We start from the raw sequence: 9,087 nt of genomic DNA on the forward strand, positions 1-9,087 counted from the left end.
AATTCTCTTCTTGGTCGGGATAGTCCACAGATTCAATAGCTAATGTCTGTAAACAGTAATAAGAATTTATTATTAATAATGATTTAACAATAACACTACAGTGCTTCTGTAATGAGTGTACTCTTTAAAGCCACATTCACGCAGTTAAGATGAAACTGAAAGGGCAACAATTATCCAGCAAATTATCTTATAAATTTTTCAAACTAGGTCATTTGGGCTCAACCAATTTTGATCCTATGACAAATACCCACTTTACTCATCACTTTGCAACTCCTACAAAATTGCAACTCCTACAGTACTAAATGTTTTAGCTCCAGGATTACAGATCTTTAATATGCTTTTACTAATATATGTTCATTCACAACTTTGGTTATTTGTCGTCAGTCTTCTTGGTATAATACTGGCACATGAAGTCCTGCCCCTGAGTCATGCTCTAAGGATACTGCTAAGTTTATTTCCTTGCAAGTACTTGATGACTCACATTAGCAGCCAAGAGCCTTTCTACCAAATAATAAATCTGGGGACTTGGGTAATGATAACTCTGATAATAAAACCATCAAATCACCAATACATTTTCCAAGGATAGACTACTTGCCCCTTGCAGTGCAAATTCCTATGATTCCAAGCCACTTGTTGGAGCTCCCAAGGTGTCAGGAACTGTTAGGCCCTTGTGCGCAGGGAACATGTGTACCAACTCTTTTATATTCTATTTGACCAAGCGGTTAGTACAGAGCTCTGCACACAGTAAACACTCAGTAAATACGATTCATTAATTGATTGCAGATGCCCTGTGTGATGGTACCAGGAAGATAGACGTTAGGGAAAATTGAAGGTGGATCTTGCATCTCTCCCCCAGTCAGCCTTTTGAAAAATTGGTTTACCCCATAAACTACCAGAGAAATATTTCTGGGTCTGTCATCCTCTGCTACATAGTGAATAATTGATTTGAACTGAAACCTAAGAAGTACTGTCACAGCAAAACAGGCTCTGTAACTATTATATTTTTAGGAGGCTAGAAAATACTAGATGATTTTGTGCCCTTGGAAAATGGAGTTATCTGAGTGAGAAATGGGTTTCTTACTCTTTTGCTTTGTTAAAGAATGAACCATCAAGAATTGGTTGCATAATTCCTTTGATATTTAAAGTTGCAGAACAGCTGCTATGGAGGTGGCCAGATAAATAATACCAAGCAAAGTTTCCACTTTTATAGCCATCCCAGCAGGGTGAATTTTATTTTTAGGGCACACTTGCCCAGAGGAAAAATTATTTTCTCTTCTAAACTTTAGGGAGAGTTGTGGATCTGACTTCACTTTCCTAAATACACTTTCTTTGTAGAAAGAGGAAGAAAATGCAGGGACAACTGAAAGCTAACAGTGCAGAAAATTGAGTTAATATACAAAATATTTTAGGCAAACTATAGCTCTTTTTAGACAGAATATGTTATTAGGTCAACTCTCTGCTTTTATTTCATAGTTTATATGTATAACAAAATCACCAACTAATGGCTTGAGAGTGTCTGATGATTCCTTGGAGATCAGTGTAACTCTTCTATAGTCACTTCAAACATAAATGGGTCCTGCATATGCAAAAAAATCATGTGTTTCACAATTTTCTGCACCTCAGCCTGCACTCAGTGCACTCTATGCTTCAACAGAAGCATGAGCAGCAGGGATGAAAGTGTGACTGGTGATGTGTAAGCCACCATTACTCTAATCAATGCCTCCCCTCAGATTCTCTGTTCTGAAATTTCAGGACCAAGGCATGTTTGTCATTCCTGTTGGGAGACTTCATCATAATCATCATCCTCATCATCATCTGTATTGCCAGGTTTTACTCTTATTGCCACAGGAACCTCCTCTTCCAAAACCAAATATAGCTCAAATGAAGAAAACAAAAAAGGACAGAAGTGTATTTCTGGATTCTGGCAAGAAATCAAGTGTGGTTGCCAGTGACTTGGGCACTCTCCATCTGTAGTATATGCTCATTATGTAAAAACAATACACTGTACAACATGCTAAGTGACTGGAGGAGAAAGCTTTTACTGACCAATCCATGTTTAAGTACTACTCTAAATTTTACTGTATTGTTCTCTTACTCTGGGCTCAAAAGCCAGTTAATGTACCCTCTCTCACCAGGAAAACTTTTCACACATCAAATAATTTCCTTGGCCACAGAGAGCTGAAGATGACTTGGGCAGTACCTGCAAATATGGCACATATGAAAATAAATAGAAAACAAAATCAAGAAACCCAGTTAGTCATTTGGAAAATAGCCTCTGCACCCTCTTCTAGACCGTAAACTCATTTGTGTTTACCAAACGTGTTGCATTGTACTCTCCCAGGTGCTTAGAACAGTGCTCTGCATACAGTAAGTGCTCAGTAAATATAATTAATGAATACATGGCATCAAGTGTCAGGGGGGAAAAGGAATAGAGAAATTAAAATGTGAATTGGTAACCCTCAGTGCTTTATATGTCTGATTCGAAAATTGCCTAACTGCAATCTATGAGGTGTATCCAAATTACAAGAAAATCTCATGGAATTACTCTTGTGACATTTACGTATTTAGCACTTATGTATTTGTACCCATTTCAGCTTATGTGTGTATTCATTCAATTATGTATATTATTCAATATAATTATGAAAATTATTCAATTATGTATATTCAATTACTCCGATATTTCATTTTGACATATTTGCAGTACTTCCTATTTTTTGTTTACTCTTCCTTCTGCTCCCACTCTTTGAAAATTACCTTTGTCTGTCTCCCCCATTAGACTGTAATATCTGTGAAGATAGGGAATATGGATTTTACTTCTATTTCAATCTCCCAAGGGCTTAGTATACTTTACTCAGTAGGTGTTCAATAAATACCATTATTTGATTGATGAATTGGCCCTCCTAGCTGTTAAAAAAAAACAAAACCTAAATGTGACCCCTAAGAAAATCCCAGCTAAGCTTACTATTACAACAATTCGTGGAATTGCTGCTGAACCATTATCACTTTGCCACCTGCTGGTTCCTTACATTCTGTAGAACAAGGGCATATTGAAATCACTGATTATAGAATGCAAAATGTTAGATAAAGGCACTCGGAGGAGTCAGATCTGAACTAGAACAAAGATTCCTTGATAAAATACTAGAATTATCAGGAATGAAAAGAAGATTGGATCCAAGAAACGATTAACTGGCTTTCTAGAGAGAACTCATCTATAAAATGAGGATTAAACTGTGAACCTCATGTGGGGCAAGGACTGTTGCCAACCTGATTACTGTATATATAGAACAGTGCTTGGCACATAGTAAGTGCTTAACAAATGCCATCTTTATTATTACCCCAGCACCAGTGCCTGGCACATAGTAAGCACTTTACAAGCACCATTAAAAAAAAATGAGTAAGGATGATAATTTTTTTTTTATTGTGACTTGTAGCACTTTAGCCAGGCACAAGGGGAAGGATAGAGCAGATTGATCTGAAAAGTGCATAGTGAATAATTCAGTTGTTATCAAGGTGCCATATTAGTAACCAAGCCTCATGTGCCATACTCTGGCATCAAAATGAAGCAACTTGACTCTCGTGTAAGTAAAGTAATGACAGTGTTGATTTTTGCTAGAGATTCTGATCATAATTATGCCTCTGATCTCTTATGTGACCTTCATTAAGTTGGCTCTTTCAGTTTTCTTCTGCATTGAGAGGAAAGTTATCCATCAGTGGTTTTCAACTGAGCACTTACTCTGTGCTGAGCACTGTGCTAAGCCCTCAGGAAAATACAACAGAGTTTGTAGATGTGATCCCTAGGATTTTACACAGCCAAGTACTTGGTGATGTAGAGGATAGGGTGGATAAGGGAAATGAGGACTTTACTAGGGATGGCCGCTTGGACAAGATGTGATTTCAAGGAGATTTGAAGGTTGGAAGGAGAGTAGTGAACTGCTGGATATGAAGGAGCAGAGAAGCAGCGTGGCTCAATGGAAAGAGCCCGGGCTTGGGCATCAGAGGTCGTGAGTTCAAATCCCGGATCTGCCACTTGTCAGCTGTGTGACTGTGGGCAAGTCACTTCACTTCTCTGTGCCTCAGTTACCTCATCTGTAAAATGGGGGATGAAGACTGTGAGCCTCACGTGGGACCACTTGATTACCCTGTATCTACCTCAGTGCTTAGAACAGTGCTCTGCACATAGTAAGCGCTTAACAAATACCAAAAAAAAAAAGAAAAGTTCCAGGCTCAAGGGATTATATGGGCAAGGGGTTGGTGGCAGGATAGATGAGATCGAGGTACAAAGGGTAGGTTGGCATTAGAGGAGTGAAGTGTGCAGGCTGGATTATAATAGGAGATCAGCTAGGTAAGGTAGGAAGGAGAGAACTAATTGAGTGCCTAAAGTTAATGGTAAGAGTTTCTGTTTGTTGCGGAGGTGGGTGGGCAACCATTAGAGAGTTTTGAGGAGTAGGAAGAGATGGACTGAATTTTTTTTTTAAGAAAAATGATCCAGGCAGCAGAGTGAAGTGGGACTGGAGAGGGGAGAGACGGGGGTGGAGAGACAGGTGTCAAGGAGGACAGCAAGGAGGCTGGTGCAGTAGTCAAGGTGGAAAGTGATAATTGCTTAGATCGGCATGGTAGCAGTTTGGTTGGAGGGAAAAGAGCGGATTCTAGAAATATAATTGTAGAACTTTCCGTGTCTGATGTAAACTATTTTATTTAGTAGGGATCATTTTATTGTTTTGAGGAAGGGGACTTTCTTCCGTAACTTTCTTCACCCCCACAACATTTATTTACATATCCATAATTTATTTTAATGTCTGCCTCCCTCTCTAAATTTTAAGCTTCTTGAAGGCAGGGATGTAGCTATCAACTCTGTTGTATTATACCCTCCCCAGCTTAGAACAGTGCCTGGTATATGGTAAGCATCTGCCAAATACCATAAAAAAATTATTTTTGATTTTGATTAGATTGGTAAATTATTTTAATGGCATAATTGTGGTCTAATAATTATAATATAATGCAAAATATAATAATAATAGTTATAATAATAATTGTGGTATTCACTAAGCACTTACTATCTGCCAGACACTGTTCTAAGTACTGGGGTAGATAAAAGATAATCAGATTAGGCCCAATCCCTGTCCCACATGGGGCTCACCATTTTAATACCCATTTTACAGATGAGATAACTGAGGCATAGAGAAGTTAAGTGACTTGCCCAAGATCACACAGCAGACATCTGGTGGCACCAGGATTAGACACCTACATCCTCTGATTCCTAGGCCTTTGCTCTTTCCACTAGGCCATGCTCCTTGCCATTCTTTCCCCCGCATCCCCAACCTAGACTGTAGACTCCCTGAGCGATGAATCATGTCTATTTGTCTATTTACTGTTTTTACTCTTCCTAGTGCTCTACATAAGGTATATGTACGTGGCCTGTAAGTACTGTAGATTGTTTGATTTAGCCTGAGTTTCCTCATCTGTAAAATGGGTATGGCAAACCTACTCTACCCACTTCTTAGATTGAGAGCCCAATGTAAGTCAGGGATTACTGTTCTGATTACTGATTAATGATCTGATTAGTTTATCTGTTTCTATTTCTTAGACTAAAGGGAAGATTGTGTCCAATCTGATTATTTTGTACTTAACCCCGTGTTTTTTTTAATTATTTTTTACTATCAATAATAATAAAAATTGTGGTATTTTAAGCACTTACTACATGCCAAGCACTGTACTAAACACTGGTGGGTATAAGATAATCAGATCCAACATGGGGTTCACAGTCTAAGTAGGATGATGATGATGATGATGATATTTGATCCATCCTTTCCTCTCCATCCATACCGCTATCTTGTTAATACAATCTCTCATCCTATCCTGACTGGATTACTGCATCGGCATTCTTTCTGATCTCCCAACCTCCTGTCTCTTCCCACTTCAGTCTATACTTCACTCTGCTGCCCAGATTATTTTTCTGCAGAAACGCTCTGAGCATGTCACCCCCCTCCTCCAAAATCTCCAGTGGTTGCCTATCGACCTCCATAACAAGCAAAAACTCCTCACTCTTGGCTTCAAAGTTCTCCATCACCTTGCCTCCTCTTACCTCACCTCCCTTCTCTCCTTCTAAAGCCCAGCCTGCACACTCAGCTCCTCTGCCGCTAACCTCCTCCTGTGCCTTGTTCTGCTCTGTCCCGCTGTCAACCCCTGGCCCACATCCTACCTCTGGCCTGGAATGCCCTCCCTCCTCAAATCAACCCCTGGCCCACGTCCTACCTCTGACCTGGAATGCCCTCTCTCCTCAAATCCACCAAACTAGCACACTTCCCCCCTTCAAAGCCCTACTTAAGGCTCACCTCCTCCAGAAGGCCTTCCCAGACTAAGCCCCCCTTTTCCTCTGCTCTTCCTCCCCCATCGCCCTGACTCCCTCCCTCTACTCTACCCCCATCCCCGCCCCCAGCACTTTGTATATACGTACATATTTATTATTCCATTAATTTTATTAATGATGTATATAGATCTATAATTCTGTTTATTTATATTGATGTTAATGATACCTGTTTATTTGTTTTGATGTCTGTCTCCCCGCTTCTAGACTGTGAGCCCATTGTTGGGTAGGGATTGCCTCTATTTATTGCTGAATTGTACTTTCCAAGTGCTTAGTTACAGTGCTGTGCACACAGTAAATGCTCAATAAATACAATTGAATGAATGAATGAAATTAAGTGCTTACTATGTGTCAAGCACTATTCTAAACAATGGGGTAGATAAAAGCAAATCAGGTTGGACACAGTCCCTGTCCTGCATGGGGGTCACAGACTAATTCCCATTTTGCAGATGAGGGAATTGAGGCACAAACAAATTAAGTGATTTCCCTAAGGTCAAACAGCAGACAAGTGACAGAGCTGGAAGAAACCATCTCCTCTAACTCCCAGGACCGTGCTCTTTCCACTAGGCCACTTTGCTTCTTCAATGTTTAGCAGAATGCTTTAGTACACTGGAAGCATTAAATGTTGATATTATTTATTATTCAATATTATTGTCCTTTGTATACCAGTAGGTATTTACCTAAGGCAAAATAGTACATTAATCACTTCAAAGCTTTTTTAATTTTAAAAAATTCCTTTTTTCAACTGCTTCAACCAACATTTCTTTCCTTTTAGTGAATAGGCACTTGTATTATATATACGTAGATAATGCATATACGTCTGACTCTAGATTTCAAATCTAACAGTTAAAATGAAGTTGACTAATTCAGCACTTAGAACTGTGCTTGGCACATAGTAAGCGCTTAACAAATACCATCATTATCATTATTATTATTATTGTTAATTATACTTTTTTCTTTTTAAAGAAGAGGCAAACTGCCTGAAAGCAAGATTTGAAACTCTGAAGCCAGGAACTAAATCCTTTCAGAAAACAGTATTATCATTATTGAAATCATAGACTGGATTTGATAGTGAGGAAAAATGAGAGATTAATATTATTGGCTGCTCTGGCTAGAGACAGTCAAATCCCGGCAAATGCTGTGTGCCTTTTTCCCTAGCTCTGTTCATGCTTGTCATTGCTGACAAGCAAGCAACGCCCATATTTTGTCCCCAGCCTCTCTCCACCTCAGCAATTCTTTAGAAAAGAATTTACGATAAACAAAGATCTTTGCAATTACCAGCTGTTCCCACCTCTTTCGGTTGTTCAAAGTAAGTAGATTTTGTCAGTACAGGTCTACGGCTTATATATGTCATTAGTGAATGTGAGTACTTGTTCAGATGGTTTTCTCAGCTCATTCACATGGAATTTTTGGCTACCCTAAGGCTGAATGAGGTAATGTTTTGGAAGAGAGGAGTGACAGCCTCCTTCTCATTCGCTCATGTCACACTCAGATGCTAATTGCCTTTCATAGAATTCTCTATTTATTGTTCCTGGGTCTGGACCCTTCTGACTAATCACGATCAAGGAAAACAAAGAATATGAAAGGAAAGAATATTTCCAGATTTTTTTTTTTGAGCGGAGTTTTTTTGTTTTTTTTCAGTAGCATAAAAAGGCTTTCCGTATTGGTTTATATTCTATTGCTTCAGCTTCCCTAGGCCTTACAAATTAAACTTGGGAATACCCATAAATACTCTGAAAGATTAACGCTTGTCGTTTAAACTTTCAAGTATTTAAAAAATAATCTCACACTGCCTCTACTAACACACCAAAGACTGGACCTACTTGGTATTCTATTTTATGTTTCTGCCTGTTTTGACTGGTAAAGGAACCACCCACCCACATGTCCTCAAACTTTTCTGGATGATTTGACAGAAGCTACCAAGGACAAAACCAGTTGATTAGTACTTGAATAATAGTAATTGTGATGTTAGTTTATTCCTTACTATATGCCAAGCACTGTACTAAGCGCTGAGGTAGATATAAGATACACAAGGGAATCAGAGGTTCTAATTATGACTCCATCACTTGCCTGCTGTGTGATCTTGGGCAAGTCATTTAACTTGCCCATGCTTGAATTTTCTCAGCTGTAAAATGGGGATAAAATACCTGTCCTCCCTCATACCTAGACTTTGAGCCCTATGTGGGATAGGGACTTTATATGCCCTGATTAGCTCGTATCTACCCTAGCCCTTACTGCAGAGTTTGGCATGTAGTAAGCCCTCAACAAAGAGCACCATTATTATTATTATTATTATAATCAGGTCAGACACAGTCCCTGTTCCACAGAAGCCTCACAGTCTAAGTAGGGGAATACCAGGTATTAAATCCCCATTTTAATCAATCAGTGGTATGTATTTAGCCTTACTGTTTGCAGAACCCGATATTAAGTGGTTAGGAGAGTACAATACAATAGAGTTGGTAGACATGATCTCTACCCACAAGGAGCTTGAAGTTAGAAGAAGAGGTAGACATTAAGATAAATTACAGATAGGAGAAATGGGAGAGTATAAATGAAAGTACAAAACTCCTATGTGGCTAAAAGGTTTCAGATCCTAGTACTTGGGTGATGTAGAGAGGACGGTCAGTAGGGGAAAGACTTTTGGAGAAGACGTGATTTTAGGATGGCTTTGAAGGAAGGAAGAGTGGTGCTCAGTCGGAGAGAGTTCCCGAGAGAGTTCCAGG

The sequence above is a fragment of the Ornithorhynchus anatinus genome, chromosome 8 (genome assembly GCF_004115215.2).
Source record: "Ornithorhynchus anatinus isolate Pmale09 chromosome 8, mOrnAna1.pri.v4, whole genome shotgun sequence".
In the NCBI taxonomy this organism is placed as follows: Eukaryota; Metazoa; Chordata; class Mammalia; order Monotremata; family Ornithorhynchidae; genus Ornithorhynchus; species Ornithorhynchus anatinus.